Source organism: Vipera berus (assembly GCF_964194415.1).
Source record: "Vipera berus genome assembly, chromosome: 1".
Lineage (NCBI taxonomy): Eukaryota > Metazoa > Chordata > Lepidosauria > Squamata > Viperidae > Vipera > Vipera berus.
Window position 1 is genome coordinate 349,551,310 of NC_138202.1, and position 27,652 is coordinate 349,578,961.

Below are 27,652 nucleotides of genomic sequence, written 5' to 3' on the forward strand. Positions count from 1 at the left end.
ATTTTTTTCTGAACTTCATCAACATTTCTTGTTGATATGTCAAGCTAGGGACTTTGGAGATGTTAGAGATGGTTTTTTTTTACCATTTAAAGCTGAGTATGGAACATCCATTTTGTTTTTGAATGTGGTCTCTATAGTCCAGTCTATTTAGGGATTTAAAAAGTTTCAGTCAATTGTCATTTGAGCTCCAAGTTATCCAGCTAGCCTACCAGTCCATCCTTAAGCCTCCCCTAAGCAAATATAAGCAAAATTCATTTTTTTTCTGTACAATGAAAAACATGTCCTTTCTGTCCAAAGAGAAAAAAAGCAATTAAAAGTTGTTCTTCAGTCAAAGGTTTATAATCCAAAGTATTCCATCATCTCAATCTATAATGTATGTTTCTTCTACAGATAAATAGCTCTATGACACAGCTCTAAAAGTCAGTTAGTATTTATATTCATAGTCCAGGAAGGCCAGTTTTAACATAGTTTATCGTCTTTGCCAAACAGCCCAAAAGTTTTTTTTCCCCTTTTCTCAGCTGTAGTCTTGAGAAGTGAAAGTTTCCAAGGACAACAAAAGTCTTATCTGAGTCTGAGCTTCAAGCCAAGTTTCCTTTAAATATAATAAATTGTAGTGCTGTGGTTCACCACTAGATGTCGTTGATGCCATCTTCCAGTTTTTTAAGTCCAAACTTATATTACAAGCTTTTCAAATCTTTTTTTTTAAAGAAAATATCTCAAAAGCACTTTTAGTCCCAAAATTTTAAAGCTATATAAATGTATTGATTCTAAATTAATCTTGTAATTTTCACTGTTTTCCCCCAAGCAATTAATTTGCTGCTTTTATTTTACTGAGGGAATGGTACAGAAATTCCCCTTCCCTCTCTCTTCAAGGATGCTTCTTTGCTTTGGGTGGTTTTTTCCAGGAAAAAGCCTTAAAGTCATAAAGAGAGCATAGGGTCTCACCCAGTTCCATCCACGTTGCTCAAAAATTGTTCATTAATGCTTATTTTCTTCGGTTATCAGCAGCTTCTGACTGACCACATGAATGTAGCCAGTCTTTCCCCCGCTGGTTTGGAAGGCTTCCTCAGATCAAATGGAAGGGCTGCTGTCCTCCTGCGATCAACAAGGGTTCCCTCCTTCTTTGTCGCCTCTCCAGGGTGACTTTCAACCCTTTTAGGGTCCCCAGCAGGGCGAAATCGAATGTGGGAGACGGAGCCCCGTCTTCCTGCATCCATTATGCCATGACATCAAACTGGAAGTCTGTCACTATAGTAATTGTTAATCCTCTTCTTCTCTACTTGATTACCCCAAATGAAATCTGCCAGCCTGGGCTATCAAAATGTTGCTCCCTTGTGGGATTAAACCCTAATCCAACCCTAACCTTCCAAAATAAATCTCCAAGGACCTCAGAATAGAGAAGATCCTTTTGCTGGTGTCAGTCTCTGAAGTAGAAGTCTCTGAAAAAAGGACTTTTGAGATGCAAGCAATGACCTCCCAAAAGTTCAAAGCACTGAGATTTAATTGCTTCATTACAGAGCTGTAACTCTCATCAAAGGAAAGGGGGGGAACAGTCTTTATAAAAGAGAGAGAATCTCTCTCTGTAATGATATTTTACAAAGGTCTGGAGACAATGGACACAGTAATGAAAGCTTTGAATTCATTTAATTTAACGATGTAGCTGGATCCCAAATTTAATGAAAACTTTATAACTTTTTAATCAGCTTATCCTTCATGAGTATCTTTTCATCTCCCTTTTTTCCTTCTTCCTCTTTCTTTCCTTTCTGGCACAATTAATAAAGAATTCTGATTTCTTGTAGAGTTAGAGAAATGGAGGGATGGAGGGAAGGATGGAGGGATGGATGGATGGAGAAAAGGTGTGCAGTCTTTTTTGGTGAGGATGATTTGACCTTTGAATGATGATGGAGATGAGAATCTAAATCCTGCACATGATAAGAGTCTGGATATAAACTTGAGATGAATAGAATAGAATAGAATAGAATAGAATAGAATAGAATAGAATAGAATAGAATAGAATAGAATAGAATAGAATAGAATAGAATAGAATAGAATAGAATAGAATAGAATAGAATAGAATAGAATAGAATAGAATCTGGAAGGGATCTTGGAGGTCTTCTAGTCCAGTCCCCTGCTCAAGCAGGAGGACCTATACCATGTCAGACAGGTGATTGTCCAGTCTCTTTTTAAAAACTTTCAGCAATGGAGCACCCACAATTTCTGGGGGTAAGCTGTTCCACTGGTTGATTGTCCTCACTGTCAGGAAGTTTCTCCTTAATTCCAGGTTGCTTGTCTCTTTGATTAACTTCCAACCATTGCTTCTTGTCCTTCCCTCTGGTGCTTTGGTGAAAAACCTGGCCCCCTCTGCCTTGTGGCAGCCCCTCAAATACCAGAATATTGCTATCATGTCATTTTAATAATGTCATTTTAATTTCTCCTGCATAGATTGTGTCCTTGTAATGGGCTTAGGAGTCCTAAAGTAGCTATTAGAAAAATAATTGGGAGTGGGCTGTGACTTGCAGTCATAGATGAAGGATCAAATTAAATGGGATCAACCACAGAAGGAATTAACAACCTATTCCAGACTGTCTTGCCAAGAAAGACAAATGGACATCCACAACTGGGACAGCTCTCCACATATAGCTGGAAGATGACCCCGTTTGGAATTGATCTAACAAAATACTGGGTGACAGCAGACAGCAAGTACTATGAAATGGTTGGATTAAAGTTTTTAAATTAAACTGATTAACTCTGACCTTTACTATGTAAGGGGTTCTTGGTGCTCTCTGAGCTTTGTTTTCTTGCAGACATTTCATTATCTGAACAATGTGAGCACTGATGATGTTACCTAGTTTGGTTAATGTAATGTCTGCAAGAAAAGAAAGCTCAGAGAGCATCAAGGACCCCTCATTTCATCCTTGAGCTACAAATATTCTCCTTTATCAGTACCTTTATTATGTTCTTCCTGCTGTCTTCAAGGGAGCAGTGATGGTATCTACTAACCTTGGCGGGAGGCCCTGAAGAATCTGCACTGTATTTGAAAGAGAGGGAAGAAGTTCAGGAGGGCAAGGACCCCTTCCCTGTTCTTTATTCTTCTGGCAAAAAAGGTAAGTGTAGGTTGCAGAGATAGTGGAGGCTACCAACAGGAATACCAACCTTGTGAAATAGGGGGAAAATTGATATGGAGACATATAACTCTAAATGAAGATACCTAGCCTGGTATCAAAATGTTCAGAAACCCACCCACAAGCTCAGAGATTGAACCTCTACTCTCATCCTACACCTGAACTGCAGACATTCACCACTATTGCACATATAACCATACAGCCAGATGGGAAGGGTCCAGTCAATTGTTAGGTGACTGACCTCACACAAAAGAATCAGAACGTTCAGATACTGGAAATCTTGTTCCACTTTGTCTATGGAGATTCTCAGTCATCCAGGTCATAGTTATCCCAAAGGTGCTTTTCAAAAGGCACCTGGACTTTCTTGTTTTTTTCCTTGAAAACATTTTGCTTCTCATCCAAGAAGTTGAACTGAACTGAACTGAAGAAGCTTCTTGGATAAGAAGTGAAACAATTTCAAGGGGGGGAAAAGTCTAGTTGCCTTTTGAAAAGCAACTTTGGGATTTGTTCCTCTTTCCACTGGAAAAATACTAGTTCCCTGTTGGATCTCCTTGATCCAGCTTCAGCCTGCCTTAGTGGCAGGCTGGTTTTAACATGGAGGTCTAATCTGAAGATGCATCCTCAATGACTGATAAGCAGACCATCTTGGAATTGTGCAAGAGAGATATGTGGAAGATCCCCATGTCAGATCTACATAAACTATAGTATCCTCACACTAAGAACAAAGGCATGTGTCCTCAAGACACTGGTGTCCACAGAAGGCATTAAAACAAAAAAGGTGGCAGAAGCAGCATTGTGATGCAAATCCTTTTCCTTTTGTGTAAGCACACAATGGTGCTCCTGCCATCTTGCCTTTTTAGACATCCACTCCCCAGCAGATTTTTCACAGACAATCCTGGCAACATTATGTCCATCAATTCTCAAAGAGTTGGAAGCAGCTAAACAACTATTTAAATTTAACTAGTTGGAATGTTTATCCTTGGTGTATTTAATTATTTAATCCCATCTGCCACACTAGAAAATACAATTCAGAGGAAAATTTTCAAAGAGCTTAAAACAGCCCAGCTTTTTCAGGGAGCACATGAAAGAAGCTGAAGTTATGCAACCCTGGCCTCAGGCATGTTCTGTTTTCCGTTCCATGCATAGTTACCTAACTCATGTATCCTAAAGATGTCTGTTTGCAGGGACACGGTGGTTCAGTGGGTTAGGATGCTGAACTTGTCGATCAGAAGGTCAGCAGTTTGGCGGGTCGAATCCCGAGTGCCACGTAGCAGAGTGAGCACCTGTTACTAGTCCCAGCTTCTGCCAACCTAGCAGTTCGAAAGCACATAAAAATGCAAGTAGAAAAATAGGGGCCACTACGGTGGGAAGGTAACAGCGTTCCATGCGCCTTTGGCGTCTAGTCATGCCAGCCACATGACCACAGAGACATCCTCGGACAAGTGCTGGCTCTTCGGCTTTGAAACAGAGATGAGCACCGGCCCCTAGAGTCGGAAACGACTAGCACGCATGTGCGGGGGAACCTTTACTTTTTTTAAAGATGACTGTAAGCCAGAGAGCAAATATTTTTGGTGATAAAGCCAGCTTTTAATCTTGTGTGCATTTTCAAGCCCTTGTCTCCTAATTAGGAAACTGAGACCCTTTGCAAGACAAATATTTGCAAGGGAAATGCCTTGCAGATAGTTGTTATTGGTTAATTAGGAGAATTGTACACCAAAGTACATAACAATTGTAAACATGACCTTTTTTTCAAGGAAGCTTGAGGATAATGGTCCCTCAGTTCAACCCAACAGCGTTCATGTGGGGGAGCTCAAACAAACAAAAAGGGTGGTTGCAACATAGCAGTTGAAGACCCATGCCTTGATATGTGTGTAAAATATCAATGCAATGCCACAACTGCCATCTTGCCTGCTTTGACCCACACCCTAAAGTTCAACCCATTTGATTGCAAAATGGAAAAAGCTGCGGTAAGCTAAAAGATGTTGGATTTTGAAGAAGCAAGGCAGAAAAAACATTGATGTTTTTGAACAATGGTGTCAGAGAAGACTGCTGAGAATATGGTGAACAACCAAGAAAGCAAACCAATGGATCACCAAACAAATCAACCAGAATTTTCATTAGTGGCAATAAATGACTATCACAGAATCATAGGGCTGGAAGGGACCTTGGAGGTCTTCTAGTCCAACCTCCTGCCCAAACCAGGAGTCCTAATTCCATCCTGGGCAAATGATTTTCTAATCTTTTCTTTAAAATCTTCAATGATGGAGCACTCACAATTCTGGGAGGCAAGCTATTCCATTGATTAATTGTTCTCATTGTCAGGAAGTTTCTCCTTAATTCTAGCTTGGATCTCACTCTGACTAGCTTCTACCAGTTGCTTCTTGTCCTGCCCTCAGGTGCTATGGAGAATAATTGATGTCCTCTTCCCACTGACAGTCCTTCAAGTATTGGAAGACTACTATGACTTCTTTTTGTTAAGCCAAACATAGTTCCCTTAATGTCTATGGAGATTCTCAGTCATCCAGGTCTGGTTGTCCCAAAGGTGCTTTTTCAAAAGGCAATTGGACTTTCTTTGTTTTTATTTGAAGACATTTCCCTCCTCACCCAAGAACTGAAGAAGCACCTTTAGGACTAGTTCCCTTAACTGTTCATCATACCATTTTGCCTCCAGACCCCTTATCGTCTCTGTGGCTCTCCTCTCCTCTGCATTCTTTCTAGGGCCTCAGCATCTTTTTTGTATTGATTGGGCTTAAATTATCTTACTTTGTATACATTATGTGAAGATTTAGTTCCCTGGAAAGATTCTAATGCTGGGAAAGATAGAAGGAAAATGAAGAAGGTAACCACAGCATAAAGTGCATGGCTGAGAAAAAGAACTTGATAAAGATGCCAGGTGATGTTTGATATGATATAAAATCTACATATCTATTTGTTTGTTTGTTCATTTGATTTACAAAGTTAAAGTTGCATTTTTAGAAGACCTCTCAATGATTAATTATTCTAACTGTCAGGAAATTTCTCCTTAGTTCTAGGTTGGTTCTTTCCTTGATTAGCTTCCATCCATTGCTTCTTGTTCTGCCTTTAGATGCTTTCTAGAATAGGTTGGCCCCCTCTTCTTTTGTCAAGATGGTAGGTCTACCACACATAAAAAAGGGGGCAGGACTTTGATTTCACGGTCAGAGCACCATCTTGACTTTTTTTACCTTCCCATGAATATCCTTACACAGCAGCAGAAACTTTTAGGAGCAACAGATGCTTATATATATATATATATATATATATATACATATATATATATATATAGGCTACTGCTAAGCTTGTAAGCCACCCTGAGTCTTCGGAGAAGGGTGGGATATAAATGGAATATATATATATATATATATATATATATATATATATATATATATATATATATATATATATATATATATATATATATATTCAGTAATTATAACCAAGACCTCCTGAGGTATTGGCCCTGAGTGAAATGAAATGTAGAGGGTGATATTTTTCTGAAAAAATTTCAGAGAGTTTTTTATATTCTCACCTTCCTTCCCCACAAAATAAAGGCATTTTTCAGATATTCTTCTTTGTGGTTGGTATCACTCTTTGTTATATTTGAATGCTGCAGTATAATCAACCAATATTTCTTTCCCACAGAATGTTCTGTGACCTTAGATATAATCTTGAAAGATCTCCAACAGTCGTAACTAAATAGTAATTTTTCAGATCAGCCATGACTTGATTCAAGCAAATGAGCTGAGATTCAAAGAGGACATGATCTTATTTTAGTTGGCAATGTAAGGTCAAATTGTTTTGCTATGAGCCAAATCAGAGATGCTATTGAAAAAGAAATAAGTCCATTGGCTTTGATAGGGAAGCATCAAAATGCCAGCAAGTGCTCCATTTTTTTTAACAGATGTAAACAACATACATAGATGAGTTGTTAAAGGACATGAAACATGCCAGGTTCAGTTGGCTATTTTTGAAGGGATACATTGAAATGAATATTTGAATTATTCTATGTCAGGGAATTGCAGGCAGGTGTCCAAATGAAGTCAGAGACACTGACACGAACTTGTAGTTTTATATAAATAAATACATTTAACATCTATATTTACAGCAGATAAGATAGTCAGGCAGAGAGGAGCATCATGAGGTAAAACATAAAGCATTCAGGGCGCACAGACGAAAAAGGTGGGAATAAGGGAAACTCCCCCTTTACACCCACAGCAACCAATCATAGTGTAGATTGCATCACACATGAGCCAGCATTCTCCAACCAATCAACTATAATTGTGTGTTCTGGCCCATTGTGCAATTTTACTGTTCCAGCTACTAAATTTAAATATCTTAACATTCTAAGACAGAAGTTGCAGTGGTTTGTAGGAACAAGTCTCCAAATTCTCCAGCAAAGATCTTACGTTTTGTGGAACCAATGCAGAAAGTGTCCTGTTCTAGTTTTGTTAAAAAAATAAAAAATAAAAATTTCAAAAAGAACATAACGTAAGCTTTCATTTCTCAGTTTTCCCTCGCTTCTCATGTGGCAATGTTTTGCATGACCTTGCTAGCTTGCTATCGAGTGCCATTAATTTGGGTGGGGGGATATGCTTCCTCTGATTGTTGGGAGTTTGGGGGATAGTATAAGATTTAGTGTAGGTAGTTGTCAAGTTTTCTGATTTTTTAATTTTGTGAAGGCACCCAGACTTGTTTGGAGAAGAGGAGCCTAGAAATGCAATAAAATAAATTAATGAATTAAATGATTTTATTCATTTATTTGTTTGTTAAATTTATCTACCCATTTCACCAGGGGGCTACCCTGGGCAGCTTACAATAATATAAAACAAAAAATAGTGATTAAAATAAATCTAAGAATAACAATAGTAAAGGAATAAAACTGTAATAATAAATACTGTAAATAATAATTAAATAATTTTGGATTTACTTTAGCCATAATCTCTTTCTCATGAGCAAGGCTTGGCTGTATTAAGTTGCTGCTTGTTGAAAGTGCTCTATGTAAATTAGTTCATTAGCAGAAGTGAGAGGACCAGGTTGGCCCACAATGCACTGCCACAAAGATAGGTACAGTAGGTCACTGAGGAACAGGCTGGCACAGAACAAATGGTATTTGTAGCCATGCTGTCTTCCCCGCCCCCTCAAAAATAATAAATGTTTACAGCAGTCCTCCAAATAGTCACCTGGTACCCCCTTACTGATGGTTGAGGTGCTTAAATCATTCCCAATCAATATCAGCCCTTTGAGGTAGACCAGACTTGGAAATGAAAGTCATGCATGTTAATACTATTTTTATTATAAGTTTATATTGACAGAAATTTGCAAGTCTTGAATACACTTCCTCCCTCACTCCTTTTACCTTTGTGGGAACTAGGGAGGGTCTTACCTGAGATGTTTTCTCAGGTTACAGTTCTGGTCTGGACTCAGATTTCTTTTATCTGATTATTGTCTTGGTTGCGGCTCTTCCTCCTGTTCCTCAACATTATTCCTTTTTCCCTTTACAACCCTGCAGAATTTAAAAATAAGATTTGATCCAAGAAGTTAAATTATCTTACTTTGGGCACATCATGCAAAGAACCAACTCTCTAGAAGGTCTAATGCTGGAAAAGGTAGAAGAAAAGAGAAGCTCCATTTAAATGTCTATTTTTCCAGCCTAATCATTGGCGAAAGGAGGAACAGCAATAATGCCCTGGGATCCTATCAAACATTTCTTAGCTTTGCAAAAGGTTTAATTTACCAGAGTGAGGAAGAGACAATATTATTGACATTTTGGTCAAGGGGAAATGTCACAGGATTGATCTGTGTGACTGAATGCTTCTTGGAACAGGAAGTGGGGTGGGAGAGAGAGAAAAGATTATCAATAGCATAAATTTCAGCAAATGGCAAGTAAGACACTTGTCTCTGTCAAAAAGTATGATCAAAGTCACATAATTCCCATCAGTGTTATTGGCATGCAGGAAACTACAGGGCATAATGAGAAATGTTATAAGAATATTGAGAAAGGGTTGACAGAATCATAACATGGAGTCATCAAACTTTTCACTTGAAATTAGTTTCCACATTCTGCAAAATGGATCACACATTGTGAAGGGCTGTTTTCTAACACACTAGAAACACCTTCCTAAAAACCTCAACGTAGCCACCAAAGGATCATAAACATAATGGAACTGGCTGATACCTTAGAGGCTATCAGTCTAACCCCTGCTTGATGTCTATGGAGATTCTCAGTCATCCAGGTCATTCACAGTTGTCCCAAAGATGCTTTATCGAAAGGCAACTGAACTTTCTTGGTTGTTTCCTTGAAGATGTTTTGCTTCTCATCCAAGAAGCTTCTTCTGTTCTGACTGAATGGTGGAGGAGGAAAGGATTTCTGCAAGAAATATAAATCTTTCCATCCTTCACCATTCAGCCAGAACTGAAGAAGCTTCTTCAATGAGAAGCAAAATGTCTTCAAAGAAAAACAAAGTCCAGTTATCTTTTGGAAAAGTTATCTTTGGGATAACCCTTGCTTGGCTGCTAAAGATCTGCGAAAGCATTTTGGTTGACTCCTTGACTCATGGAGTTGGAAGAAACCTCAAAGATCATTAACGCAGGGTCTGTTAATTTAGAAGAGCTGGGAGGGGAAGGTATATGAAACAGAAAACCAATGTATCTTGAAAGACTCTAGATTAATGAAAACTTTACAATTTACCAGGGAGGCCACACTTCACAACCCACCTAGGATAAAAGATTTAAGAGTTGGAATATTTATATCCCAACTCCTCTCTGATTATTCACTAATGAGCCTATCCAGATTATGTGAGAAATGAAACCTCTCTGGAGGAAATCTACGGGGTTCCCTAATCTAACCAACTTGTTCAGACTAAAGAAGCTACTTCAAGGAAGAGTGAAATGTTTTGGACCAACAAGAAAAGTCCAGTTGCCATGACTCAACTTCCAGACAACTCTACCTGGATGACCAAGAATCTTCACTGACAAAATTTTATAATTTTACTCTTTAAACAGTCTATTCTTCCCAAGTATCTTTTCATCTCCCTTCTTTTTTTCTTCTTCTTTTCCCATAAAGATATTTTACAAAGGTCTGGAGACAATGGACAGAGTAATGAAAGCTTTGAATTTATTTAATGCTAATGATATAACCGGATTGCAGATTTAATGAAAACTTTATAAGTTTAGTCTTTAATCACCCTATCTTTCATGAGTATCTTTTCATCACCATTTTTTCCTTCTTTCTCTTTGGCACAGTACCTAAAGAATTGTGATTTCTATTAGAGAGGCAGCGAAATAGATGGATGGATAGACGATGAGTAGGGCAAAGGTGCACAGCCTCTTTTTTCCAGAGGGTGATTTGACCTTTAGTTGACAAGATGGTGATGGGGATCAGAATCCTGCACATGATCAGAGTCTGGATATAAATTTGAGAAGAATAGAATAGAATAGAATAGAATAGAATAGAATAGAATAGAATAGAATAGAATAGAATAGAATAGAATAGAATAGAATAGAATAGAATAGAATAGAATAGAATAGAATAGAATAGAATAGAGCTGAAAGGGACCTTGGAAGTCTTCTAGTCCAATCCCCTGCTCAAGCAGGAGAATAATATATAATTTAATTTATCCTGCATGGATTGTGTCCTTGTAGTGGGGAAGGAGCCCTTGTGGCACAATGGTTAGAATGCAGTATTGCAGGCTAACTCTGTCTACAGCCTGGAGTTTGATCCTGACTGGCTCAAGGCTAACTAAGCTTTCCATCCTTCCAAGGTCGGTAAAATGAGGACTCGGATTGTTGGGGGCAATATGCTGACTTGTAAATCACTCAGAGAGTGAGGTAAACAGCCAACATGCTGGCTGAGGAATTCTGGGAATTCTGGGAATTGAAGTCCACACCTCTTAAGCTTATGGAGATGGAGAAACACTGCTCTCCAAATCAGCTGTCCCTCATGGTGCAAAACCATTCTGTCTTTTCAGGAACTAGAGAGACCATCTTTGCCTTTTTCTTCCAACCATTCTTCCATCAGATCATTAAATTCATGTTTGTGTCAAACTGGCTCAGGATCCCTGCCAAATTCAGAAAGAAGGCGGTGAGTGATGACAGGAGTCTATCCTGACAAATGATTCATTCATGGGCTGTGAATATTTGCTTCTGGGCTGCAGCCAACATTGATCATCTGAGAAACGGAAACCACTGCAGGTGTCCGTGCCACTGTTGTTGCTCAGAGCTTAGTTAAGAGATTGGAAGGAAAAGGAGGAGGAGTTTTTGGGTGGTATCCAGCTTTTGCTTCCTGAGACTCTTCCCTTTGAGAAGTGACAATTATGTCTTCAAGACGATGAGTGCATCAAACAGTGACTAGAGGGGAAGGCATAAATAAATCTAGATCTTCATAGCATGTTAGGAGATTGATATGTGCAGTGCTCTACACAGATGGTTTAGGGGCATGAACTGAATGGGCGATTATTTGAAAGTTTGTCTTTTGGAAGCGGTCTCACATTATCCCTAAATCATGTGAATTGTTCTCCTTCAATTTGTAGGTTTTGTTTTTCCTGTTGTTTTATCCTGGAAAAATCACTTGGTATTCTAGCCAATCAGAGAAAACATAAAGAAAGGAGTAATGCTATAAACCAGGGGTATCCAACCTTGGCAACTTTGTGGACTTCAACTCCCAGAATTCCATGGCCAGCATGACTGGCTGTGGAATTCTGGGAGTTGATGTCCACAAGTCTCAAAGTTGCCAAGATTGGACACCCCAGCTATAAACCTATTTCATCAGATTGTTTCCACCTGGGATGACTTAACTCAGCTAATTGAGAGAGTGAGCTTTGTCTGGTTGGCTAGACCAAGCTAATTGAGAGTGAGGTCAATGCTGAATGGTGCAAAAATTTTTTATTCCTTTTAGAACAAATTCTGTGGAAGTTCACCAATGCTTTTACTGCTGCTGAATTGTTGGAAAGATGTCATTACTTTTCAGCACCAATCTAAAAATGCTGTAATGCCCTACTGATTCTTACTATAAAAGCTTTAAATGGGACAAAAAAGCTCATTTTTACAGGACTCTTTCGCACAGTTAATCTCTGCCAACAAGATTGCAATTCTATTATTTGACAAAATTGTGTCCAATGAAATTGCCTTGTAGCATAAAGGTCTTGGCATTTAATGTTTGGTGGGATAAATCCCACATGGATCTTAAGACAGAAGAGAAAGATTACATTTTAAATTAACATTCTTGCAAAGCCACACCATTTGTTGCTTTCCCCATTTAAAAGTCTTTTCCAAGTATAATATTGAATTGCAAAGAGATCACCCATATGAAATAGCTTTCAAGTCTTCTTCAAAATGAAATACACAGTTAACCCTTAGTATCCTACTATGCTAGTCAAAGGTAAATAGCTGTCAGGTGCCAATAACCAGGTTCAAAAGATAGAAAAGTTTATTATTGTTACCTCTAACACAATAATCTAGTCAATTAACCAGTCAAAGCTAAATTAGCACTAGATAAAGGTCAATGGAATTCACAGTTGGCTGCACTTAGGTCTTTTGTGACAACACAATGATTCTAAAATGATGACAAGTTTAACCCCACATTCCAGCTCTGCCTCTTCTCCTACAATAGTAAGTATATTCAGGACCTATTCCACATACACACAGGGAAGTTAATTCCTCCTAACCCTAAATCTAACCCTAACCCATGTCTAAATAAAACAGGAATCCATAATCCATAAAAGCGACTGACACAATCCCAAAAAGTAAGTTTTTATCAAACGGTATTTTATTTCTTTATTTAAATCTCACAGCAATCTTGAAATTTGGTCTTTGTATCTGCTTGTTGACATCACAAGTACAACTAAGTAATTTAATGTGACATAAATGTAATGACATGAAGCATGTTGATGCTGTTTGTGCGAGGATGGTAACATTAGGGACATCTTCCAAAGTCTCACTTTCATTGTAATGTTTTGTATTTTGTACCTATTTGGTAATGTTCCATTTGTGAAAAGGTGGATAGAAGAACTAATTTCCAATTCATGTTACTCTGGCATTAGATCATTCTTGCTAGCGCTGTCCTATTTCCATTTCAATTTATGATGTTGGCAGGGGCAGAAGCATTAGAACTCTCAGATTATTATTGCTAATTGAATAAGCAATAATAATAAAATAATGTGTTATTTATGGCAATGAGCAGGGATGTTTGCAGGGAGGAGGTTGAAAAGGCAAAATGGTGACCACAACCAAGGGAGGGAGGGAGGGAAGAAAAAAAAGAAAGAAAGAAAGAAAGAAAGAAAGAAAGAAAGAAAGAAAGAAAGAAAGAAAGAAAGAAAGAAAGAAAGAAAGAAAGAAAGGAAGGAAGGAAGGAAGGAAGGAAGGAAGGAAGGAAGGAAGGAAGGAAGGAAGGAAGGAAGGAAGGAAAGAAGGAAGGAAGGAAGGAAATGAAGGGAGGGAGGGAGGGAGGAAAGGAGGGAGTGAAGAGAAATAAGAAAAAATGAGGGAGGGAGGGAAGGAGGAAGGAAGGAAGGAAGGAAGGAAGGAAGGAAGGAAGGAAGGAAGGAAGGAAGGAAGGAAGGAAGGAAGGAAGGATTGATTTCCAATGCTTTCCACAAGCTCAATCAGGAAATCAACAGGAAGTAAGAAATTGCTCACACTCCCAGTGATTTTTTTTGTCTGCCCATTTTAATTTGGCTTCTCTGTTTAGGGAAGGAAATATCTCTGAAAAGATGACCCAACAGGTCATGGGTTGCTAGTATCTACTTAATAGTAAGATCCATGAAGTTCAGTTGATCTTACTTCACATTACTGTTTATTTAAAATCACAAAGGCAACCTATAGTCTAAGCTACCAATTATACATCCTACCCAGGGTTGTGAATCTTTTGGAAGTTCTTGCACATTTTCAATCTTTTTAGAACAATGAATAATTGCTGCAGATGGTTATTAAAAGGGTCAGTAAGATCACTGGTTTCCAAAGGGACTTGACCCTGAGAGATGCTGAGATTCATTTACAAGCTCATGGTGTGAGTTAATTGCTATACTTCAGAGCTAACAAAAGATGACAATAGTTAGTCATCTTCTGGATGCTGCCCAAAAGTGTCACCATGAATGATGCTTCACAGATATCACACAATTTATCTCCCTCTTCACAACATGAAGAACATGCAGTCTTATGTAGCTGATAAGCAAAAGGAAAAAAGAGATCTCTCCAGATAGTTTGCCTTTACAAAATCCTAATAGGTCTGCATTAGGCTGAAGACAATGTGACATCTCTGGTTTTCCCCATAGTTTAATATAAGATTTTTATGGGGTTATGTTTGAATTAATGGGTGGATATGGGCAGCCGTTTTGTCCAATGAAGGAAAGAAAGAGGGGGAAAAGAGGAAGGAAGGAAGGAAGGAGGGAGAGAAGGAAGGAAGGAAGGAAGGAGAGGTGGGGAGGGAGAGAGGGAGGGAATCAACATTCAATCAAAAAACACCACTTTATTTCTCTGGGGTGGGAAATATATACTGTATAATCTTACGTGTAGGAGATGCGCAAGCTAAGCCCGAGGGAGGAGTCTTGAGTCCCCTCATCAGTCTTGAGTCCCTTCACATTGACAAGAGATCTAAGTCCAGCCCACTTTGAATCCCACTGTCTCTTATCTACTGCCAATTTGCTTGGACTTTTAGTAGTTCAGATTCTGGTAGAGAGCTTAAGCTTGCAATAAACCATTATATACATTTGAATTTCCTGCCACTATTCCTGAGACATTGTTTTCCTTATTCTCACATGAACCAGAAGTGATTGATGGATTTAGTGATTCCTTCCTTCCTTCCTTCATTGACTGATTGTGTGTCTCAAGTCATTTTCAGCTTCCAGTCAGCACATAGATGAATCTTCTCCGTGACAATCTATTTCTAACTTGGTCTTTCAAGTCTCCCAACAATGTCCCCATTGCCATTGTAGCTAAATCCATCCACCTCTTTCATTTTAGGCAATTATTATTTAGCATAGGATGAGAACATGTCAGCAGAGAAGCAAACATATATACACAGTGTATGTAATTATAAGTAAAACTACTATGGGGTTATCGCAGTGATCTCATAACTAGATGTCCAATTCAGTTATCCAGAGATTGTCTCTGTTGTTGCTTTGTGCAGATCTTCTGGGGAACCAGGGAATGGATGTTATGGGCAATCTTGTGTAACATGTTTAATAGCTTGCGTATCGGTACCACAATCACAACAAAGGGAATCTTTCTATCCCCACTGCTACAGGGCGGAGGCACTTCTTCCCATTTTAAGTAAGATGAGGGGGAATCTGCAACAAAGTAAGCTTTCACAACACTCCAGAAGGTGGGGACCTTTTTAATTTGTCCGTTTAATGACCTTTGTTCAGTGTTTGCATTGCAGTTCTTTGGACTGTCCTGTTTTGGACTGTGGCTGATTTTTTACAGGCGATTGTTTTACCTCTGCTTTTAAATGAAGTGTTGTTGTAAGATGGGTGGCAAGCAAAATAAATAAATAAATAAATGTTTTGCTCAGCAATTACAGGTCCTTTGGGAGGAAAAATGATATGCAAACTGAGAGAACAGTAGCAGCAATCAGCATTTAGTATTTAGAAGAAATATTTGGAGTAGTTTGTATTTGTCACAAGTTGAACATGGAGCGGGTGTGTAATCAAGAAGCCAGATAGACTAATTGAACAGTTGAATTTTGCATGATTAAGTTATTTTATTTAGAAAGTGGGGATTGCAAAGACGATATGATTGATATGTTTAAGTTGGCTTAGAATCAATGTCGAATTGAAACTGATCTTAAAAAATGAGGTCAGCTCACTTCTCGTGTCCTTGATATCTCATAAATGAACACAGTAAGTGGTACAGTTTCATGATAGGGGAAAAAAATCTGAAGCAGAACAACACACTCAAATGTGCACCCAAGGATAACATGAGCCACCTTATTCCTAATGCATTGGTTCTGCTTCAAATGGCAATTTTCTGATCAGGCAATATTCAGTTCCCAGGATACAAAAGTCAAAAGGATTTTGGAAGCATGCCAGACAAAAGCTGGTTTTCAGCCCACCTTTGGTGTCAGCTCTCTTCCTGGAGCACAGAAAAAAGCCAGTCTGAATTTTCTGCGAGGTGCCCCTTCCCCATGACATCAAGTGGAAAGAGACAAGTAGCTGAAAAAAGCGCAGAGAAGAACAACAGAGATGATTAGGGGACTGGAGGCTAAACTGCATGATGAACTGTATGATGAACAATTGTGGGAACTAGGTATGTCTAGCCTCACGAAGAAAAGAACTAAGGGTGATAACATATCTGTCTTCCAGTACTTGAGGGCTGTCACATTGAAGAGGAGTCAATCTATTCTCCAAGGCATCTGAGAGCAGGACAATAGCAATAGCACTAAGACTTATATACCGCTTCACAGTGCTTTACAGCCCTCTCTAAGTGGTTTATAGAGTCAGCACATTGCACCCCAACAATCTGGGTCCTCATTTTACTGACTTTGGAAGGATGGAAAGTGAGTCAACCTTGAGCCAGTAAGAATCGAACTGCCGAAATGCTGGCAGTCAGCAGAAGTAGCCTGCAGTACTGCATTCTAACCACTGCGCCACCACGGCTTCTTAATTGTAGCAATAGCTACAGTAGCAATAGTAAAAGCACTTAGACTTACAGTACTACTTCACAGTGCTTTGCAGCCCTCTCTAAGCAGTTTACAGAGTCAGCATATTGCTCCCCAGCAATCTCAGTCCTCATTTTACTCACCTCTGAAGGATGGAAGGCTGAGTTAACCTTGACCAGTGAGAATCAAACCACCAAACTGCAGGCAGCCAGCAGGCAGCAGAATAGCCTGCAGTACTACATCCTAACCACTCCGCCACCACGGGTCACAAGATGTAACAGGGAGACAATCTATTTTCCAAAGCACTCAAAGGCCAGATAAGAAACAATGGATGGAAACTGATCAAGAAGAGATTCAACCTAGAAATAAGGAGAATTTTTCTGACAGTGAGAACAATCAACCAACGGAACTACTTGCCTTCAGAAGTTATGGGTGCTTCATCACTGGAGCCGTTCAAGAAGAGACTTGACAGCCACTTGTCAGAAATGGTATAGGGACTCGGGTTAGGACTAGATGACCTTCAAGGTCCCCTCCAACTCTGTTGTTCTGTATTCTGTGTCGTTCAAGAGAGATCCAACCTAGAACTAAGGAGAGATTCCAGAGAGTGACAAGAATGAATGAGTGGAAGGGCCTGCCTCCAGAAGTTGTGGGTGCTCCATCACTGGAGGTTTTCAAGAAGATACTGGTCAGCCATTTGTCCAAAATGGTATCGGGTCTTCTGCTTGTGCAGGGGGTTGGACTAGAAGACCTCCAAGGTCCCTTCCAACTCTGTTATTCTGCATTCTATCTTGGGGGGGGGGGGAAAGTCTTTCCAACAGTGAAAGCTATGGCAAGGTGCTCACAAAGCAGAAGAAAAACTAGGAAAAGTTGAAGAGCACCCTGCTGGGCATTCAATTAATTAAGTTGGTTAGTGAAGAAGAAACTACAGCTTTGTGCCGGATGGAGTTATGCAAAATCTGTCATTACTTTAAACAGCTATTGCACCAAAATGGAAGCTCAAAAAAAGAGAAAAGAAAAATCACAATCTTGGTCTGCTTTTTTTGATGGGCTGAGGAGACCTATTTGCAATTTAAGATGGGCTGGCTTAGCAAGATTTGAGCTGAATAGCAACAGGTCTAATCTGTAGAACCAATTGAAGGAGCTAAATGATGGAGAATTTGGGCAGGAAATAGAAAACGTACCTGAATTTGGAATCATTAGAAGGCAAAGAACGCATTTAAATAATTTTTAGAAGGATTAGGACCACCAAATCCATGGCCATCAAATCAGTAGGAAAGAAGGTATAAAAAGCTGCAAAGAAGCTGAGAAAGGAACTTTGAACATAAACAAGCAGCAGCTGGAAGGGAATTACTTAGCCACTTATGAAGAGCAGTTTTGTCTGGAATGGGGGGGGGGAAATACAAAATGGTCAAAGAGATTCTACCTTAACAAACTCACTAATAAAAGTGGACAGAAACTTGCCATCATAGTTTCCAAAATCTGTACCTTATCCTTTATTTCTTGCATCGAAACTCCTTATCAGAGTCTATGAAATTTTTGCTTCTGACATTTTATCCTGCCATAAAAGTCTTGACATTATAAGGCATGAGTTTTCATTTTATTTATTTTTCCTGTTTGGGAGACACTGGTTGTGTCCTTTGTTTATTTTTAAATGCTGGTTAAGCCTATATTAGGCAAACACTAAACTTGACCAGGAAGGAAGGAAGGAAGGAAGGAAGGAAGGAAGGAAGGAAGGAAGGAAGGAAGGAAGGAAGGAAGGAAGGAAGGAAGGAAGGAAGGAAGGAAGGAAGGAACTACATAACATAATTCATTAACAGAATTTGCTGTCACAATAATTTAATGACGGGATTATCAGATTGGATCAATTTAACCTGGACATTTAAATAAAAAATAGGCTGGTTCTATTAATGGAAATGGCCATTAATCATTATTACTAAATAATTATCACTGTGTACATCTGTTCCTAAATGGCTGGACGCCAGATGAACACTGTACATCTGTTCAGGCAGAAATTCAACCCAAGAATGCAATTGTTCCCTAGCAACAGCTGAATTCTATTTTTCCAAGAATAGGAGATCAACTGTTGTTGTTGTTTCTTCGTCATAGTAATCTTGGGAAGGTACATGGATGCAAACCGAAATGGACAAAGCTTCTAATAGAACCTCACTTCCCTGTTTAAAAACAGCCAGGGCCAAATTTAAAGATTTTTATGCATCATTTCATCCACTCAGTCCTTTGAGAACTTTTAAAAGAAACCAGAAAATCTTCATGACATGCTGTTTATGACTTTTTCGTAAAGTCAACGCTTTGTATGCAGAGATGGGTATCAGTTCTGGATTGCTGGGTGATACAATGCAGTCTTACAGGCTAGCATTGCAATAGTGAGTACATTTTAGTGTCATTCAGGAAAACAATCCCATTTTTCCCTGCTGGTTCTCATTCAGCTGGGTAAAAGAAATTGTGCTTTTGCAAATTTCTTACAAATCACTAAAATTTACTGATTTTTGTCAATGGAGTATTTTTTTTTAATTACAGCTAGTCCTCGATTTATGATCACAGTTGAGCCCCGACATTTCTGTTGCTAAGTGAGACATTTGTTAAGTGAATTTTGCCCCAGTGGTTAAGTGAATCACCACAGGTCTTAAGTTAGTACCCCGGTTGTTAAGTGAATCTGGCTTCCCCATTGACTTTGCTTGTCAGAAGTTTGCAAAAGGTGGATCACATGACTACTGGGACACTGCAGCCGTCATAAATATGAATCAGTTGCCAAGTGTCTGAGTTTTGATCACGTGACCGTGGGGATGCTGCAATGGTTATAAGTGTGAAAAATGGGCATAAGTCACTTTTTCCAGTGACATAACTTTGGTCGCTAAATGAACTGTTGTATGTCGAGGACTACCGATACCAGGTAGCCAAAATGAGTGTGAGAATAAACTGAATTTTATTTCTCTGAAATGGTATAGGGTTTCCAGCCTGATCAGAGGGTTGGACTAAAAGACCTGCAAGGTCCCTTCCAATTCTATTATTATTATTATTATTATTATTATTATTATTATTATTATTATTATTATTGTTGTTGTTGTTGTTGTTGTTGTTGTTGTTATTGTTGTTATTGTTGTTATTGTTATTATTATTATTGTTGTTGTTGTTGTTGTTGTTGTTGTTGTTGTTATTATTATTATTATTATTATTATTATTATTATTATTATTATTATTATTATTATTATTATTATTATTATTTGAACCTCAGTCAACTGAACATTCAAATTGACTGGCACTAATGGTTGACACGGGTTGCTGCCAGCATCCTAGGTATCAACCAGGTATCTCCTTAAAATGTAAGATGTTCCGAGTTGTTGTTGTTGTTATATTGAACTGGGATTTAAGCACCTCCAATTCAGCATTTTCAAATTATGAAATCTGGATGGCCAAAGAGAAGGAAAGATATGAAACAGAAGTGACACAGAAAGCAACAATTTCTCCCATGAGTCGATTCAGCTCAAAACCACCTGCGAGAGAAATTCCAAGTAAATTCTCAAGCACAATGAGAATACGAAAATCAGGAATAAAACATCTGAGGAACTGCAGGGCAGATTCCAGCGCTGTGTTAGCAAATTCATAGCAATAGCCAGATGCAATCAATTTTGCACCTCTCCCTTGCCTTGAGTTCATTTGAACGATAATTAATTCAGAATTCTTGGAAGCTTGGCTGACTACTTTAGTAGAAGTAGGATCTATTCTTCCCCTGACATCTAATCCCTCTTTGGCAAGTGGCATTTTTATAGCTGCATTCAATATCCCTTGATCTTACCCTGGTGTGGAAATGTGTCCTGATAAATAAAAGAACCCACCAAATGGAAATCCCTTAAAAAATTCATCATGCTAATCTTTAGGCACTCTCTTGCTGCATTGCCACAAATTTCCTCTGTAGTCAAGGCAGAAGAAGAAGCCAACTTTATGTTCCTAATATATCTTTCTGATACAAAGCAAGACAATGAGAAAGGGGTGTAGGTTTGTGGGTTGTTTTGTTTTGTTTTGCTTTGTTGGTCAATGCAGGAATAACCTGGTCATTGGGCTGTTGGTTTGATCTCCGAGGTTGGCGATTTGGCTGCAAACGTTTCGTCTCTACAAATTGTTGTAGAGCGTCCATGAAAGCATCTTCTCCTCTCCCTCCTGCCTGCTTCCTGTTGAGGCTCTAAATTCTAACACCTTAATCGCTTGCAAAGGCCGCTGTCAGAACGATCGAAATGGAGCAGATTATAAAATGGAATGGCGAGTGTTCTCGTCTCCAAGGAAATCTAGAGAGCTCCATAAATCAACACCACAATTCTTGGATCAGATCTACCCAGCCAGGTGAGAGACATAAACTGCCCGATGCAAGATAGGAGGCCCGCACTGCTGTGATTCAGTTGGGCAGGGACGAATCGAAAGAAGTGAGGGCTAAACCAGGATGGGAGAAAAACCGGCTTAACTCTATTCTGCCTCGTGATCATTAAGAGTTTGTGCCTTTTTTAAAAAAAATCCCAAAAGGCCTATTTGCTTTATTTCCAGAGATGTTGGTTTTTCCCCCTGTCCTGGTAGTCCTTTACTTACAACACAACTGAACCCAAGCAAGACAGTTAAGTAAGCTTTCCGCATTTTATGACCTTTCACGCCACAGTTGTTAAGTGAATCTGGCTTCCCCAGTGAATCTGCTTGTCAGAAAGTTGCAAAAGGTGATCACATGACCCCAGGAGACTGCAACCATCATGAAAACATGTCACTTGTAAAGCATCCAAATTCTGATCACATAAACTGTGGGGATGCCGCAATGGTCAGAAGTGTGAAAAACAACCACTTTTTCCCAGTGCCATTGTCACTCTGAACAGTCATTAAACAAAGAGTTATAAGTCAAGGACTACCTGTTTATCTATAAGCATAGATGCATATATTTAGCTACTATCAGTCTTGGTGGTGCAGTGGTTAGACTGCAGTATTGCAGGCTAATTCTGCCAATAGCCAGAAGTTTGATTCTGACCGGCTCAAGATTGACTCAGCCTTCCATCCTTCCAGGTCAGTAAAATGAGGACCCAGATTGTTGGGGAAAAGATGCTGACTCTGTAAATTGTTTAGACAAGGCTGTAAAGTGCTATGTAGCGATATATAAGCCTTATTGCTATTGCTAACATCCAACAGGTATGAAGCCACTAGAATTCCTATTCCTAGCACAGTGCTTCTCAACCTTGGCAATGTTAAGAGACACGGACTTCAACTTCCAGAAGCTGAAATCCATACATCTTAAAGTATCTTAAAGTATATGCTGGTTGGGGGAAGGTTGGGGAAGTTGAACTCCACACGTCAAAGTTGATGCTGCCCTAGTAGGTACTATAGCTTGCTCCTTGGGAGTTTTGCTGAGAAGACAGCTCTTTTCACTGTCTGAAGTTCTTATTATTATTGTGCTTTGCCTATCAGTGGTAGCCCTTATGCTCTAGTCCCTATCCTGAAGGTCTCCAGCCAAATTGGGACAGTAGATCTTAATATCTGACGTCTCCCTGTAAAGCACTGTGAAGTGGTATATAAGTCTAAGTGCTATAGCTATTGCTATCAGCCACTTCCTCTATATGGATGACATCAAGCTGCATGATAAGAATGAACAAGCCATTGACTTGCTTGATCCACCTGACACAGATCTACAGTGAGAGAAATGGGATGTCATTTCAGCCGGAGATCTGTAGCCAGATGGTAGCAAAGAGAGGGAAAGCATTAAGACTGATAAGATGGAATTACCAGACAATTATATAGCAGACATACAAACCAGCTACCAGTACCTTTATGTTCCACAGTCACATGGGAACCATGTGGAAGGGGCAAGGAAGTCAACAACATCCAAGTATCACCAGAGGATAAGTCAGGCCTGAAGAGTCAGCTCAATGGGAAGAATAAGATCCATGCCATCATTACATATGCCCTACCAGTCATCAGATATTCTGTTGGTACCCTGAGTAGGCCAAAGAAGAAGGAGGAGGCTGCAGATGTGTAGATCCTAACGTTCCTAACAATACATAGAGGTTTCCCCCCTGAAACCCAACACCCAGAGAATAGGCAGGGTTTGGTGAGCATCAAAGCCACTGTCTTGGATGCTTACCCAAAGCATCCAGAATATCGGTAAAATGGCACTCAAAGATGAGCTTCTGAGAGAATGCCCACCGTGTTTCGGGACAGGATAGTGGTGTTCCAATATTTGAGGGGCTGCCACAAAGAAGAGAGGTCAACTTATTTTCCAATATCTCAGGTGCTGCCACAAAGAAGAGGGAGTCAAGCTATTCTCCAAAGCACCTGAAGGCAAGACAAGAAACACTGGATGAAAACTAATCAAGGAGAGAACCAACCCAGAAATAAGGAGAAATGTTCTAATAGAATGATTAATCAGCAGAATAACTTGCCTCCAGAAGTTGTGTGTGCTCCATCACTGGAGGCTTTTAAGAAGAGACTAGACTGCCACTTTTCTGCAATGATATAGGTTCTCCTGCTTGATCAGGAGGTTGGACTAAGAGACCTCCAAGGTCCCTTCCAACTTGAATATTCTATTATTCTGCCCGAGGCAGCAGCAGACATGGGAGGAAGATCAAGCAGAGGAAACACCATGGCAAGACAAGAATTCTTCATGCTCTCTGAGCTTGGTTGCTTTCTTGCAGATGTTTCATTATCCAAACCAGGTAATATGATAGCAGTGTTCCAATATCTCAGGGGCTGCCACAAAGAAGAGGGAGTCAAGCTATTCTCCAAAATGCCTGAAGGCAGGACAAGAAGCAACGGATGGAAACTAGCCAAGGAGAGAAGCAACCTAGAACTAAGGAGAAATTTCCTGACAGTTAGAACAATTAACCAGTGGAACAACCTGCCTCCAGAAGCTGTGAATGCTCCAACACTGGAAGTCTTTAAGAAGAGACTGGACAGCCATTGGTCTGAAATGGTATAGGGTTTCCTGCCTTAGCAGGGGGTTGGACTAGATGACCTCCAAGGTCCCTTTCAACTTTATTATTATTATTATTATTATTATTATTATTATTATTATTATTATTATTATTATTATTATTATTGTTGTTGTTGTTGTTGTTGTTGTTGTTGTTGTTGTTGTTGTTGTTGTGGTGGTGGTGGTGGTGGTGGTGGTGGTGGTGGTGGTGGTGGTTGTGGTTGTTGTGGTTGTTGTGGTTGTTGTGGTTGTTGTGGTTGTTGTTGCTGCTGTTGTTTTTGTTGTTGTTTTTGTTGTTGTTGTTATACTTTTATTCATAAAACATGAAACTCAATCAACTGAACACTCAAATTGACTGGCACTAATGGTTGACATGGGTTGCTGCCAGCATCCTACCTAGGTATCAACCAGGTATCTCCTTAAAATGTAAGATGTTCCGAGTAGCACAGTTTTTTATAGCTTTGCTGGAATTATTGCAGGAAGCTGCAATTTCTTGATGTATTTTGCAAAGTTTTTGGACATAGTTCCCAGTGCCCCGATGACAATGGGTATCACTGTTACACGTTTCATCCATAATCGCGCAGTTTCAATGGCCAGGTCGTGGTATTTTATAATTTTTTCCAGTTCTTTTTCATCGACTCTGGCATCTCCTGGTACAGCGATATGAATCAATTGTACACTTTGGTTCTCTATGACTGCGATATCTGGCGTGTTGTGTTCCAAATAGCGATCTGTCTATATTCGGAAGTCCCACAAGATCTTCACCCTCTCATTCTCGACAACTTTTTCCACCCTATGTTTCCATGACTTTTCAGACACAGGCAAGTCATATTTTTTACACAATGCCCAGTGAATTAGTTTAGCAACTCAGTCATGTCTAGCTTTGTAATCAGTTTGCGCAATTTTGCTGCACTCACATATTAAATGTGAAACAGTTTCAACTTTGTTGTTGCAAAGTCGGCAATTTGGATTGTCAATAGATTTTTGTATCTTTGCTTTCATGGCATTAGTTTGTAGTGCTTGTTCTTGAGCAGCCAGTATTAAGCCTTCTGTTTCTTTCTTGATGGTTCCCATCTTAAGCCATGCCCATGTCAAGTTGTTATCACATTTATCTTCAATGTTTTTCAAATGCTGTCCATGCAAAGCTTTGGTTTTCCATCTATTTAATCTGTCATCCAGCCGTTTTTTCTTATATTCTGCCTTTGTTTCTATTATTATTATTATTATTATTATTATTATTATTATTATTATTATTATTATTATTATTATTATTATTATTATTATTATTATTATTATTATTATTATTATTATTATTATTATTATTATTGCTTTTTTTGTCATAGAACGCTCAGAACAGAGTTCCAGCACCTTTTTTGAATGGAATCTTGTAGGGCAGGCAAGGCGGGTTGTATGACATGTGTGAGTTCCGGCACCTTTTTCTTTTACAAAAAAAGCTATTATTATTATTATTATTATTATTATTATTATTATTATTATTATTATTATTATTATTATTATTATTATTATTATTATTATTATTATTATTATTATTATTATTATGCCTAGTTTGGGTAATGAAATATCCGCAAGAAAACAACCAAGCTCAGAGAGCACCAAGGATCATTGGTGAGCTACAAATATTCTCCTTTATTAAGAGGACCCTGCATGGGATGTACCATCCACAGCTAGCTGAGGTGAGTGAAGATCCTACCAGGGGCTGGAAAGGGCTCGATTAAATGACAGCACTGAGGCACAGTATTATGTCTCGATTGCTTTTTCATTGGCATGTTTCCATCACCCCTGTGCACCAGCTAGCAACTTTTAAGATTGAGACACTTTCAAAATGCTGTCAGGTAAATAAGGATGTGAGGTGAAGGAGGGATAAAATGGCTTCTCTGGAAGTGGAAGCCTGCTGGGAGCAAAAGGCCTTTAAAAAAATCCCAATTTGGTGAACCAAGAAATCATGTGAGGCTCTCAGACCCAACCTTGCAGGAGAGGGGCCATTGAACTTCAGCCTCAAGCATAAAGACTTTACAATTTTTAAAATTTTTAAATATAAAAATGCCGCCTCGGTTCTTTAAGGATGTTCTTTTATTTTTCATCCTTTTTAAAAAAAAAACCATTGTAGACTTCAACAAGGTAGGAATGTCTAAACCTCTATGGATCTCTTCTATTTTCACCCCCTCACCCCACCCCCACCCGAAGGAAGAACATGGTTGTGGAAACCACGCATAATTTCAGCACAAATGCTCCTGAGCTGCCAATGCAGTAATTAGATCCTCAGATTCACCATCGTCCCAGAAGGGAGATGAGAAAGTATCTGCTTCAATTATCATCCCTAATAACTTTTGAGGACCTCTTTAAAGTGCATTTCAATGAGTCCGACTTCAAATGTGGCTGAGATGTAAGAAATGAGATTCAAGCTGGTGAATAGCCAGCTCTCTCAGGAAGGCAACCCACCTTCCTTCGAATATCACAAATCAGAGACGGGCCTTTTGAGCCAATCTCCTCACGCTCCTGTCTCTGGCCCCTCATCAGGGATCAGGTACTTTCAACGTCCATGAATTCAGAAAAGCCTTGAGAGAGACCACTAGGACTTAAGAATGTCTGCTTGGAAAGCAGCTGGAATAATAGAAAAGCAGAGAAAACTCAGGTTTTCTTAAGTGTGTGACCGTGGAGCACTCAAGCGTTCGCAAAAAGAAGCTTGTTGAAAAGCTAAGCTATGAGCAGACACTGAATGTTTTTCTCTCGGAATCATTGCTCACTGATCTGAGGGAATGCAGGTTTCCAGCACTGTGGGGTTTTATTGTGAGTTATTATTATTATTGTTGCACAGTTGGCCAGAGGTTTAGTCTGGATTTGGCATTTCTATCCACCTATCGAGTTCTTCCCAAGGAACTGGGATGGGCAGAGGTTGTTGTTACATGGTGTTAAATGAATAACAGAGTTAGAAGGGACCTTGGAGGTCTTCTAGTCCAACTCTTTGCTCAGGCAGGAAACCCTAAACCATTTCAGACAAATGGTTGTCCAGTCTCTTCTTAAAAACTTCCCAGGGTTGGAGCATTCACATCTTCTGGAGGCAGGTTGTTCCACTGATTAATTGTTCTAACTGTCAGGAAATTCCTCCTTAGTTCTAGGTTGCTTCTCTCTTTGGTTAGTTTCCACCTGTTGCTTCTTGTCCTGCCTTTAGGTGCTTTGGAGAATAGCTTGACTCCCTTTTCTTTGTGGCAGCCCCTGAGATATTGGAACACTGCTATCAGGTCACCTGTTAAATAGCGGGTTCTTTGGCGCAGGAATGAAGACACATAACTGAGTACAGGGTAACTCATAGTTTATTTCGTGCAGAAACTGTACTGGGAAAATGGCTGCAACTAGCTGCAATATATAGTCTAGCCCCTAGGTGGCAGCCACTAGGTTTGAATCAACCATTGCCACCTGGAGATAGCCAATTGCAGCACAGGAGACTTGTAGTCTGGGTTCCTGGAGAACCGTTAGCTGCTCCAGCAACCCACGTGGTATTCCTCAAGAGCCCAGTACATAACACCAGTTAGTCTTAACAATTATCAAGACTCATTATCCACTAAAGTAAAAGTGATAATAATAATAAAAAAAATAAAAAACCAATGTAGTTTACAATGTTATTAAACAACGTCTGAATGAATAGGCTTCAAAGATGGTACTTTTAGACAGTTACATCATAGCACTAGTTTCTGTAGTATAGTGGCAAACAGGAATTACAACAATATATAGCTCTTTATTTTACAATGTAATCTGCAAGATTTGAAGGAGGCTTGTGTGCCCTAGAGGAATGTCTCGGAGTTCCCATCACTTTGTGGTCTACCAGCTTACCCAGTGGGCTGGGTAGACTTGTGTCCCTTTGTGCTCCTGAGTCAAGGGGATTTGATGCACTCTGGCTGGCCTCTCCAGGTTGGCCACCCTAGAGTCAGACTGTTCGGTAGAGTAGGAACA